General features: G+C 48.2%; 1 pseudogene; it reads right to left on the reverse strand.

Annotated features, from left to right (window-relative positions):
- Positions 1-9237: 9237 nt before the first annotated feature.
- LOC136660725 (5S ribosomal RNA) lies at positions 9238-9354 on the reverse strand (annotated as a pseudogene).
- Between the last annotated feature and the right edge of the window lie 4238 nt (positions 9355-13592).

The raw sequence follows: 13592 nt of genomic DNA on the forward strand, positions 1-13592 counted from the left end.
AATGCCAGCTGTGGGGGGGGTCCATTCTCCACCCTCTCTGGTGGTCCATGGGGAAGCATTTTGCTTAGTAAGTGCTCCTCCACAGACAGACAGAAAGTTTGGAGAATGGACCCTCCCGCAGTTGGCTCTTCAGTAAGTGCTGGACCACCTACCACCACAGCTGGCACTTCAGTGGTCCATGGGGCAGTGCTCACTGGGTCAAAGGTCACTTTTTTTCAATCAATCCTTTTTTCCCTGAGACCTCATGGACCACTTCTCAGGGTCTCATGGACCACCTATGGTCCTTGGACCATAGGTTGGGAACCACTTCCCAAGAACAACTCCTCTCTAAGGGCCCAATCCTATCTAATTTTCCAGTACCAGTGCAGCCGTGTCAGTGGGTTGTGTGCTGCATCCTGTGGTGGGGAGGCACTCACAGAGGCCTCTACCAAGTATGGAAACTTTTGTTCCCTGACCTCGGGGCTGCATAGCAGCTGTTGTGGTGCTGGAAAGTTGGATAGGATTGGACCCTAAGGCTGCAGTGCTATGTGTACTTTCCTGAGAGTAAATTCCATTGAACACCAGCTAAACTAACTTTTGAGTAAACATGCATAGGATTGCACTATAACAGACCAGTGGAACTTGCTGCCATAAGTTCTGCTTGCTGTTTGCTTAAGTAAAAGGACTTGACGTGTTCATGTCACAGAGAAATTCTTGGGTTTTTTTCTGTACTTTAAACTCACAGAAGCTCCTAAAATTTTATGAAAAATGTTATTCAAAGTACTGTAGACATGTTTGCATAAATGGGCAGTGTGAGTTGTCTGTGCTGTACTGTTTTGAGTTTTCTGCATGCTTTTGTGGTTGAGGCCAGACTGTTGACAATTATGAGAATTAAGAACTGAAGGAAGGAAGGAAACGCAGATTCTTGATGTTCTGAACAACTGTCTTAGCAGATTCTGTGTTAGTTTAGGAACTATGCTTTGTGATTCACAGCTGAGAACACAGAGATGTAACAAAGCTGGATGATTAGAGCCTCCTGAATTCTTTTAATTGCCCTTGAGAAAGGGTCATGTGACCTGAAAAAGCATTGGGGAGTATAAAAGCAAGAGAAACTCACTTTTTAAATGAGCTGAAATTTCAGCATTGATCTAATAATACAAACTTTATTCACATTGGTCTAGAACAGACATTTTCTACAGGGACAATGTCAAGGATAGGCCAGCCCTGCTCTTACATGTGTGGACCCTCCTAAGGTCACAAGGGGTGCATAGGCTGCAATCCTATGACACACTTTCTTAAGAGTAAATGCCATTGAAAACAATCTACTTCTGGGTAGATATGCATGAGTTTGTGCTGTTACGTTGGGGGTGCGCGAGCGCGCGCGCACTCTGCTGACATAAATAGCAACAGCTGCCATTTTCCTTCCTCATAATGCCCCTGACTTAGCATCATTCTGTTTGTGGGAGGGGGCTGGATGGCAGCCCCCCATGCTGCCACCAATTTTGGAGTGTGTTATTTTTCTCATAATGCTTTGGAATAACAATAGATTGAGGCAATGGGGGGGGGATGCTGTCCAGTCCTTCCTCAGGACATGAGGACAGGCAGTGGTGAGCTGGAATGCTGGACCCTGGAAGGTGTGCTGAGGGTGCCACATGCTGACACTGGGTCTGATGCCACCCTTAGCTTGTTCTGTAAGTTTCTCAGGAGGCAGCAGTCATGTCAATGTCCCTGAAACCTAACATAAAGGGGCTAAGGTTCCCACTTTCTCTGCTGGCTTCTTCCCATCTTTGCTGTCGTTCACTCCATTTGCTGAGTGGCACTGCTCAGAATCCATAGAGACAAACTGAGAAGGAAACTTTCTAGCTCATTCTGTTGGGTAAGTGCTGGTGCCACTGTGGGGCAGGATTGCTAATTGACCTGGAGCCTCCAGGAATCTGCATCAATCTGCAGGTGACAAGTGAAAGCAATCCTGGAGAATTTTCACAGGGGCCTCCAGGGATTTCTTCTATCGTGTTAGAGAAAAAACACACCAAAAGATCTCCAAGAATTGCATCAGTGAGAGTTGGCAGCCCTACAGTGGGGAGAGATGCTCTTCTTTGCCCCTGATGGGGGAACAACAGCAATATAACACATTAAGGGCCCAATCCTATCCAACTTTCCAGTGCCAGTGTAGCTGCAGTACAGCCCTGACATTAGGGAACAAATATTCCCCTACCTTGTGGAGGCCTCCATAACTACCCTCTACAAGATGCAACACACCCCACTGGCAAGACTATATCAGGGCTGGAAAGTTGGATAGGATTTGGCCCTAAAGCCAAATTTTCTTGCGAATTCTTACATGAGATTGGCAGGCCATGCTAGGATTTGCTGCCCAAGCTGCCCTGAGTTCTTGTACCATTGTGCACAAGAGCACATAGACCCTGTATGCAGAAACACTAAAGTCTTGTACATGTATGAACATTCTCACATACCTGGTGAAAGTGACTGGTATCTTGACAAATTATGCATGAATTTGCAGTGCTAGTGTTGTATGCAGATTCTTATAACTCTCAAATGCTATTTCCATACAGCTCAAGGTCTTCCCCCACATAAACAGGAATGGGAATCTCTGGTCTGGGCCATCCAGTGAGGTGTTGTCTAAGGCAAGATATTTCTAGAGCTGTTAGAGAGAAGAGTGGAAATGGGCCAGATTCATGAGGCCTCTAGTTCTACCATTCTCTCTTAGCTGAGTAATATATATGGGCACAAGTTTAACTGACAAATCAATGCAATGAAAAGCCTTCCTATAGCAGAATTCTATGTAAGTTTCCTCAAATAAGTCCCACAGTGTTTAGAATTGCAGCCTTGGCCAACTTACAGTGTGATACACAGGCATATTTAAGTCCCACTGAGTTAAATGGAACACACTCCTAGGTAAGTATGCATAGGATTGCAGCCTTGGAATAAAGTCCTATGTTTTTATATTTACTCAAAAGTAAGTCCCACAGCTTGCAAAGGGGTTTTCTTCCTAGTAAATGAGTTTTGGATTACAACCTAAAAAGCCTTCCTCAATTCACTGGGCAGCACATTTTTTTAAAAGATTAATTATTTTGAATCACTTTACAAAAACATGTGGCTGCAGCACCACCGCTGTTCCCCCTTCATGCTCACAAAGGAAAGAATGCCTCTTACTGTGGCAGCAGATATTTTCTGCTTCCTCTCGGCAGCCATATCTATTTTCTCACCCCCTCACATTATGCATTGTGGGGAAAATATGGCCATCCATAAGGGACCGGAGGGCAAGGGGCAAGTGGTGTGTCCTGCCAGGGCGGTAGGGCCATGGCAGCCTCCAAATAATGCCTAATGCTGACTCAGGGTCTACCTCCAGCATGTAGGGAGATCATTGATGCCCTTTCTTGATGGCAGTCCTGCCTGTGTGTGTGTGTGTGTGTGTGTGTGGCAGTGATATGCCTAAACCAAACTCATGCAAAAAAAAAAAAAGCAATTCGCTCAGTCCCGTCTCCCTCCCTGCCATAGAAAATCCAGACTATGTTTATGCCGCTTCTCCTCCCAGCCATTATAAATAGTAACAAGGGAAAGTTGCCAGTGGCAAGTCTTCAAAACCTTGGATCAACATACCCCTCCTCAGCCCCATGAGATTGTCTGAGTGTCATGAATTTTAACTTGGGAAAAAAGGTTTCTTGATGTAACTTGCTTCTTTATTTATTTTTGGATCAAAGCCTTCAGATCTCTTTTGCTGTCACGTTGACATTTGCCAAGTTTCCTTACCACCACAGGGGTTGGAGATGTGCTTTTTAAACATGAAAGTAATTCTTCTCACAGTTTCATTGCATGCCTTTTTGTTTGATTTTACGCTTTAAAGGCATCTACAGATTGGCAAGGCTAAGAATAAAATGGATGGAATTGGCAACAACAGCAGTGCCTGTGGTTGTCCTGCAATTTGTTATGTATAGTTTCTGTGATAGCATTTGGTAGGCATAGTGCTTTACCATTTTTATCCCACTGACTCTGCATAGTAAGAAGAGCCTTGGCTAGTATCTGTGTACTTCAGGCAAGCTCACAAGCAGGGCACGAAAGCGGTAGAGCTCTCCTGTGGTTGCCAGTCCCAGCAACTGGTATGTTCTGTGTAGCCATCATGGCTAAGTTGTTGGCATCCTTCAGTCTCGGAAGACCATGGTGTCACGCTCTGAATGGTGGTTCTGGAACAGAGTGTCCTCTCCAGTGCGCGAAGCCTGGGTAAAGTAGGTATGGAGGATAGGCTGTTACCCATGCAGCAAATCCCCCCTCTCCACGTCGCTGAAATGGTCCAATGGAAAGGCAGAGGCCAATACGGTTGGTTCCAGTGGCCTCGCAGGAGTTGCCAGAACGTGACTGTGTTCAGCCATGAACTGCCTCAGGGACTCTGGCTCCGGATTTTGCCTCTACCCAGTGGCTGTTTAGTCGCCTCTTACGACAAGTACAGTCAGACTGAGGGCCTATTCTTATCCCCAGCCCCCAGGGGTAATAATGGCTAATAACCATAGAAAGACCAATCCTCTCCCATGAATTTGTCTGATTTCATTTTAAAACCATTTCAGCCAGCAGTGGTCACTACACTGTGTAGCATTGAGTTCCAGAGGGTGACTATGCTTGGTGTGAAGAAGTGCTGTCTTTTGCTTGTGGCTAATCTACTATCAATCGGGACTGTTGGATGACCCATGAATATCAGTGTAGTGTTGTAGAGAAAACCTATCCATGTTTGCAATACCACATATAATTTTATAAGTCTCTGTGATGTCCTTTCTTACCCAGAGATAAAAAAGCCTCCAGCATTGGGAGATATGGGGCTGACTTTGTCACATCTGTGGACTTTCCTTCCCCTTCATGCGCTAGGGAGATATTTGTTGCTTTCATTCCTGTTTAAAACAAACTGCAATTTATTGTATATCCTGGCTCAACCACAAACTGCAGTTGTACCATGTGAACCTGCAATGTGAACCTGGCTTCTGACCGAATATTTGAGCCTCTCTGTCACAGCGGCTGCTTTCTTTGCATTTGCCACTGTTTGAAAGCGTGAAAGTGCACCATTTCCTGGTGGGAAGATGAGGAAGTGGGCAACAGGGAACAGTGTTCTCTTCATCTTCCTAATGTCTTGCCCCAGCAATAATGACAAGGCCAGCCCATCTGTTTGAAACCAAGTGGGCCAGACTTAACTGTCTTTTGAGAGAAGCAAAACAATAGCCATTAACCAATGTACCCCCCCGACTCCCCCAAAACAGGAGGCTGAAGTTTGAAACTTGTAGCCAAGCTCTTCAGCAGTTTCTGTGAATGACCTTGCGGTGGCTGCGCTTCTGTGAGGAAGGCCTGGCTTTATGTGACCCTGTAAGCTAATGATGGAGACTGTGTGGGGGACAGGAAGAACGGGACGTGCAGATACTGTTCGGTATTAATGGAAACGTTTCGGTTCATTCCCCTCACTGGATTTATTGCAGGCTGCGGTCCTGCGGATACAGTGACCAGATGCAGACGTGGAGATTTATTTTTCTCCTCTCCAGCTCTGGCAAAATAATTTTGGTTTCCAGCGACCCTCAACACTCTCGTTCCCATCACTTGAGGCTTGGCCAGTGGCAGAAAAGCAAAACCAACATGGGGGCTGGCGAAAGCATCATGTGCAGGCATCTGTACTACCAGAGGGAGAACAAGTCCTCCGTGGTCTCGTTGCGTCCCTATTCATTAGTACCTCACAGCCATCCTGTGAGATAAGTTGTGTGAAAAGCCTTGCAGCTGAGCAGGGATTTTTGTTGAACCTGAGCCTTTTCAGCCCTAGTCTGCCACTCTAACCACCACCCTAACTGGCTGTCACCGAGGTCATCAGGTCTATGGCTATCTCTGGCATGCTCAGTTTTCATGCTTGTTTTTAAAAAATAAACGATGCGGGAACCTGAGCTTCCTGGAAAGATGCACCTTTGGACTTGCCCCAGCCGCCCCCAATCTGTCCACTTTTTATTTAAAAAATGGCATTCCTTTTCTATCCAGCTGTTGAACTGATATCACTGGGCTCCACTGTTCTGTTTCTTGCTGCAGTGTAATTTTTTTTTTTTAATATTGTGGTTTTAAGTTCAGGTTTTAATTGTTTTGAACTGTAAGCTCCTTTGAGTCCTAATGGAGAAAAAAATGTGACACATAACTATCTGTAGAAATAAATTTCGCCACATTTCATTGCATGGAGATCTGTGGAGATTTGTGTCTGATCTCAAGACTCTATAATTCATTTTGCATAGAAAGAATTTTTGTTCCTTTCAATGTCCCTTTCTCTTCAAAACTGAAATAACAGTTCCATCTGTGGCCTTATTTATTGTTGTAGTTTCATTTTAAAACACTATATCCTGTCTTACTCTCCAAAATATTCCAGGCAACATCAACCAAACACAATCAAGCAGCAGTCTAACAAAATACAAAAGACTTGTGACAGTGGAGATCATCTCTGGCTTTTTCAGTAAGCAAGCCCCTTGTGCTGGGACATGGTTGTTGGAAGCATTCTTGACCTATGAGGAAATCAGTAGCTTGCCCGCTGGGAATCCATCTGTACCAGGATGGATTCAGAGAGAGGTCACACTCATTTCCTAAGAGAAGACTATGATTGTATCTGCAGAAAGACAAATCTGTGAATAGGTAACTTGTGTGATATCATGGATGGGCTGTTCATTGCTGTATAGTGGACACAGAACCAGGACCTGGTGATCTACCGTGGAGACCATAGTTCTGGCATCTTCATAGGACCAGAGTAGCATTCAGTTATTGTGCATTAAACTGTCCAATTTTGAAGATTCAGTGTCTGCTATCTGCTAGTTTTTCTCCTACTTCCTGCTGCATTGGACTTGTGGCTCTCCAGCTTCGGAATCCCTTGGCCTTCACTGCAGGAGGATGCAAACAATTCAGGACACACAGCTTGTTCTGGGTTCACCCTCAACTGGGAGCCTCCGTCCCACCCCTGGCTGTGTTTCCTGCAGCCTTCTAGTGTGAAAACCTTGTAGTAGGCGGTTCCTCTTTGGGAGCCATGGGCCTTATCGGATCTACCCAGAATGTGGGTTGCAGAAGGGCCTGCAGATATCTTACTTCGTCAAGCTGGTGCTGAGCTGGTGTGCATCTGTTGCCCTGTCAGATGCTCTTTCGGCCTGAAGTCAGCACTTAGCAGATGTCTGATGGTGCTGAAGGGGCCTCTTGCCATATTGTGTGTTTCAGCTTTTGTGCTGCATGAATGCCATCAGCCCAGTCGCCCTGGGTCTTGCAAGCTTCCAAACACACTCCTCTCTACCCACTCATGTTGCTTGCGCAGGTGACGCTAGCTGCATTTTCACAGGTAAACTTTACATGGTTCTCCTGTATTAATTTTGCAACACTTGCTATGGGGCACATCAAAAATCCAGGCTGACAGGATCTAATGTTAGCTGAGCAACAGAAATCTTAGCTTTCCATTCCAATCCCCCCCTTCCCGGATATAGTTTTTGCTTCACAATCCAGTTCTGTTAAAATGAGAAGTGCAAAACAGTCCAAAGTCTCTTGCTTACATGCATTAAAAGCCCAAGGAAGTGTGTTGGACACCGACTGTGGTGAGACTTGAAAAAGAGTAAAAATCCTTCAGGTGCTTACATTCTCTCCTTTGTGTGAAAGCTTCAAAAGTGTCTCTGTCTGCGTTGCTAGAAAAATGATTCCTCCTGAAGTGCTCAAGCTGGAGGAATTAGTAGGTGGTTCCTGGCTGTCCAATGAACAGCAGAAAGGGCTGAGATGCCTCGTTTTACAATTGCTAACAACAACAAAAAGATGTCAGATCTGCTGGAAGCCACACTAACTGACAGGGAAGCTTCTAGTGAGTGTGGTCAACCAAGTGGAGTCGCTTTGGGTAATTTACTAATCTAATTTCCAGCTCTGCCACAGGCCTGTTGACCTTGGGCAAGATGGAACTTGAGAGTTTGTTTCCTGTCAGTAGAGTGGGAACAATGATCTAGCACAGTGTTTCTCAACCAGTGGTATGGGTGCCACCAGTGGTACTTGAGGTGGTGTCTGGTGGCACTCACAGGACCCCTGCCCACCCGGCAACGAGACCAGCATCACAAAACAACAAACAGCAGTAAGAGGCTAGGTGAGCAGAACTCCAAGCCTGTTTTTCTGTGCTCAGTAAAGCCCTCCCATCCACACTGAGCCTCTTACTGGTGTTTGTCACATCACATCTGGCCTCCCAACCCAGAAGTAACTGGCAATGATGTCATAGGCAGTAACTTCTGGTGGTACTTTGAATAGGTGGACCGTGTGAAGTGGTATGGCGGAGGAGCAAAAATTCAATTTTTTTTTAAATTGCATTTTTCACAGCATAAAAGCTGTTGTGAGGTTGCAATCCTATGCACACTTTCCTGGGAGTCATCCCAACTGAGCACAGTGGGACTTACTCCTGATTAGACATGGCTGTAACAGCCCAATCCTAGCCATGCCTACTCAGAAGTAAGTCCCACTGTGCTCAGTTGGGATGACTCCCAGGAAAGTGTGCATAGGATTGCAGCCTAACTTCTGAGTCGACCTGCCTAGGATAATTGAAGCCTGACATCGCAGGCCTGGCCTGGGCTGCTCCTATTGACTCAAGCAGCACTCAGGTACCTCATCACCTCTCTTCAAGCCGGGAGCAGGGAGGGAGATGCTCACCCCCCCCCACACACACACACACTGGGCATGCCTGCAGCCTGTCAGCCCTTCATCACTCAAATCATGGGAAGGAAGGAAGCTGCAAGCAGGCTATCTCCTAAGGGCTGCCGGAGAAACACGATGTAGTTCATGGTACATACAAGGCTGCAATCCCAAGTGAGCCCTGATCAGACAGTGCAGTCTGTTCATTATGCTAAGCAACAATTGCCTGAGACCTTCTGCCCTTTTTTGTAATAGTGGCTCTTGGATCTTACTCCTGCTTGTGTCACTGTGGGATTGAGTGGGCAGCCTTGGACTGCCGTGCCGTTGTCTCTAGAGCCTTTACTGACATCTATCACAGCTCTTGGATGTGCAGCATCTGTGCATACCTAGAAGGCTTGTGCATGTCCAGACCGTCCACAGAGCCCTCTGCTCTCTTGTGTGTCACTGGTACAGGTTGGATTCTGGTATCTTAAATGGCCAATTTCTGCACCTCCTGCAGTATCCAACAGCTGGCACTGTTGTGCAAGAAATGCTTCTCTGTTCCCCCTTTCCAATCCAGGAGTGGTTGGTTGGCAACCTTCAGTCTGGAAAGACTATGGTATAAGCCTACAGCACCCAGTATTCCCAAGCGGTCTCCCATCCAAGTACTAACCAGGCCTGACCCTGCTTAGCTTCTGAGATCAGACGAGATCAGGCATGTGCAGGGTAACAGTTGTGGAAAGAGGAGAAGCAGTAGAGGCAAGTAGGCAGAGATGGATACCCCCTAACAATCTGAGGCCTGAGGTGACTGCATCAGTTGGCCTCATGGGTGGGCTGGCCCTACTCAGCTCAGTTTGTTTACCTGACTGACAGCAGGAGCACCTCATGGTTCCAGGCAGGGGCCTTTCCAAGCCCTGCGAGGCAGCACAACCAAGTCTATGAAGCCTCCAGGACAGCGGTTCCTAAACTTTGTGTTGGGCTCACCATTTTTGGTGGTGCATGAAACTGACAAGGTAGATTAGGCTATGTGCATCAAGGGTTAGACCAGCTGCTACTGGGGGTGGGAGCACTGCTGCCCAATCACCCTTATAGCCACACCCCTTGGCATTTTTAATCAGCCTTGATCCCTTATATCAGGGGTGTCCAAAGTTTTTGGCAGGAGGGCCACATCGTCTCTCTGACACTGTGTCGGGGGCCGGGGAAAAAAAGAATTAATTTACATTTAAAATTTGAATAAATTTACATAAGTTTACATAAATGAATATATTAAAGATGCATATGAATAAATGAAGGTCTTGCAATAGCTCAAGGCCTATAAAAGGCCTTGTGCAAAGCAAGGCTGGCCTTTCCTTTGCTGCTGCTACTGCATCACAGACATGAAACAACAAGCCGTGGAGGGAGCCCTCATCCCACAGCTCACGCAAGAGGTCAAACAGTTGTCCTCATGCTGAGAGCAGCTGCGTCGGGCCAGTGTGGGCTCCAACAAATCTCTGGAGGGCCAGAGGCTCATTGGAGACTGCAGGCTCCATGAGGGCCGCATTGAGAGGCCTCGAGGGCCGCAAGTGGCCCCAGGGCCGGGGTTTGGGCACCCCTGCCTTATATCCTCAGTTCTCACCCAAGGCCAGGCAAGGGGAATCAAAGTCACCAGAATGGTTCTGATCCAATGAACATAGAGCTCAACAAATGTTCCAGAATGTGTTCCCCCCTCCAATATAGTAAATAGGATAAAAATAGAGGCTTGAGCAGCTGGTAAAGTGACTTTTTTTTAAGGCTCATAAAGCTATGTAGGTCCCAAGAGTGTCATTTTAAAAAGTGGGTCCTGGTGCTAAAATGTTTCGGAACCATTGCTCTGGGACAGCGGTCTCCAAAGTGGAGAGCACTGTGTGCCAGGAAAGGCTTCCTCAGCTTGAACAGTGCTTATCTTTTTGCCAGGGAGCCTTGTGGTCGTGGAACAACCTCCCCTGCACTGAGCCCCCACTTGCTGCTTCCAGGGTCTGTCGCCCAGCAGCCATTGTGCTTGGATTTCTGGGCAGACGTGACAAACTGATGCTCAGCAAGCCAGTGCTCATGGGAGATTGGCGCCATGGCCATGAAGCTCCCTCCCACAGAAAAGCAAATGCGGTTCATGTAGGGAAGGGGTTATGCAGGGCACCAGTTCTGGCCTGCAGGCCATGGCTTGGCAAGTGCTGCTCTAGGAGGTGGGTGGGTCACATGTGTAGTTTTGGCCTACAGCAAATTAACACTGTGTCTGTGACATTTGGCACTTAGGCTCATATTGTAACACAACTACTCAGGGCCGGCCCACTCATGAGGCCAACTGAAGCAGCTGACTCCGGCAGCAGATTGTGGGGGGACACCCAACTCTATCTGCTTGTTTGCCCCCCATTGCTTCTCCTCTTTCCACTGCCTGGATTGGAAAAGTGGGACAGAGAGAATGAGGAAATGTGGAGGGGAGGATGGAGCTGTGCTAGAACACTGGGAGGGCATCATCCCAGTGTTACATCATCGAGTAAGGGGAGAGCATTTGCCATCCCACTTCAGGAGGTCTTGGCCCAGGCCTGCAGCTCCCCTTCTGGCACAGTTCAGATAAATTAAGGATCAGATGGCGACTGAGTGCAAAATTGCCTTTCAAAGGTTGGTCACACTTTACCCAGTCAGTGTTTGGTCTGGTTTTAAGGTATTATAGATAGTGGTGTTCTTCATCCTGTGGGTGGGACCTCATTGGGGTCATGAAGCCTCATTTGGGGGGTTGGGGCAACCTTCCAAAGCCTGTGCAAGAGAGAGGGTTTGGCCCAATCCAGTAATGGTCCTGCCTTATCAAAACTGAGTTCTTGCTATAATGCTGCACAGCCTCCTCTTGCTGTCTTACCTTGTAGCTCCTCAGGCGGGCCCTGCTTAGGCCACTCCTCATAGGGTTGTTGTGAAGACATAAGGGCAGGGGGAAATGGGGTAGGCAGTGGTGGGCAGCGACGGAGGAAGATCAGGTCCCAGGAAGGAGGTGGGACTGGCAATGGCTCCCCAGTCTCATACCTCAGTTATTTATTTATTTAGTGGGGTTGTAGCATCAAAAAGACATAAGAAGAGCCCTGCTGGATCAGGCCAAAGCCTCATCTAGTCCAGTTTCCTGTATCTCACAGTGAACTACCAGATGCCTCCAGGAGCACCCAAGGCAACACCTGCATCCTGGTGTCATTCTCTTACATCTGGCATTCTGAGGTAGCCTACTCCTAAAATCGGGAGGTTGTACATTCCTACCTATCATGGCTTCTAATCTGTGAAGGACTTTTCCTCCAGAGATTTGTCCAATCCTCTTTTAAAGGTATCTAGGCCAGTGTTTCTCAACCAGTGGTACGGGGATCATGAGTGGTACTTGAGGTTGTGTCTGGTGATACTTGCAGGACCCCCGGGGATACCTGCCGCCTGGCAGCAAGATCAGGAATGCGACACAGCAAACAGCAGCAGGAAGCTCCAGAGCAGGCTTACCTGCCCTCGAAAAAGCACCCCTGTCCACCCTGAGCCTCTTGTGGGTGTTTGTCACATTGCATCCAGCCTTCCATCCCTGAAGTAACTGGTGATGATGCGGTGGCCAGTTGCTTTCAGTAGTACTTTGAACAGGTGGACGCTATGAAGTGGTATGGTGGAGAACAAACATTGAGAAACACTGATTAGGCCAAGTGTCATCACTACATCCTGTGGCAAGCAGTGCTGGAGAGCACTGACATAAGGGGTTAGGATTGCGCCCTAAGATGATTACTAGGCTGGGGCACCTTCCTTATAAGGAAAGGCTACGGCATTTGGGCCTCTTCAGCCTAGAAAAGAGGCGCCTGAGGGGGGACATGATTGAGACTTACAAAATTATGCACGGGAAGGACAGAGTGGATAGAGTGATGCTCTTTACACTCTCACATAACACCAGAACCAGGGGACATCCACTAAAATTGAGTGTTGGGAGAGTTAGGACAGACAAAATAAAATATTTCTTTACTCAGCGTGTGGTTGGTCTGTGGAACTCCTTGCCACAGGATGTGGTGATGGTGTCTGGCCTGGATGCCTTTAAAAGGGGATTGGACAAGTTTCTGGAGGAAAAATCCATTACATGTGCAACCTCCTGATTTTAGAAATGGGTTATGTCAGATGCAGGGGAGGGCACCAGGATGCAGGTCTCTTGTTGTCTTGTGTGCTCCCTGGGGCATTTGTCGGGCAGCTGTGAGATCCAGGAAGCTGGACTAGATGGGCCTGTGGCCTGATCCAGCGAGGCTGTTCTTATGAGGGGAAAGGAACCAGGCAGCGGCAAGGTCAGTCCATCCTGCGTGATGCGGAGCACCTCCTGAGCCCTTTAATCATCCGAATGGAAACTTTGCAGACGGAACCCCAAATTAATGGCGTCACCACCGTGTCCTGCTGCAAAAAGAGAACTGGAAAGGAGGAGCTGCACACACAGACACAGCGTGCAATCCTCACCAACTTTCCAGCACTGGCAGAGCTGTGCCAGCGGGGCATGTGCTGCATCCTGCAGGTGGGGGCTAGTCACAGATGCCTCCCCAAGGTCAGGCAATGTTTGTTCCCTTACCTTGGAGCTGGGAAGTTGGTTCGGGTTACACACACGCACACACACAAAGCAGAAACATGAGACACACACAGAGAGAGACGCGGGATCAGAAACCCCCCCCCCGGCCCGGGAAATCCCCCTCCTTGTGCAAGGAGTTGGAAGGGGAGAAGAGCTGATCGTATGAACGCTCCCAGCGCGACACGCGTCTACTCAGGAGCAAGGTCTCCTGCCTTCAGCGGCGTGCAGGGCCGCTTCGCTCACCCTCCGGAGCCTGCAAGGCTCAGAGCCGGGGCGCCACCCCGTGCGCAGCCCCCTCCGCTTGCAGCCCGGGAGGGCGGGCGGGCGGCCTCCGTGTCGTCGCTTCCTCTTCCTGCGCTGCAACTCCAGCGGGCGGGTCTGGTGCCAGCGCTCCGCCCGCCGCAAGCCCGCC

This window comes from Tiliqua scincoides, chromosome 9 (genome assembly GCF_035046505.1).
Source record: "Tiliqua scincoides isolate rTilSci1 chromosome 9, rTilSci1.hap2, whole genome shotgun sequence".
Classification (NCBI taxonomy): Eukaryota; Metazoa; Chordata; class Lepidosauria; order Squamata; family Scincidae; genus Tiliqua; species Tiliqua scincoides.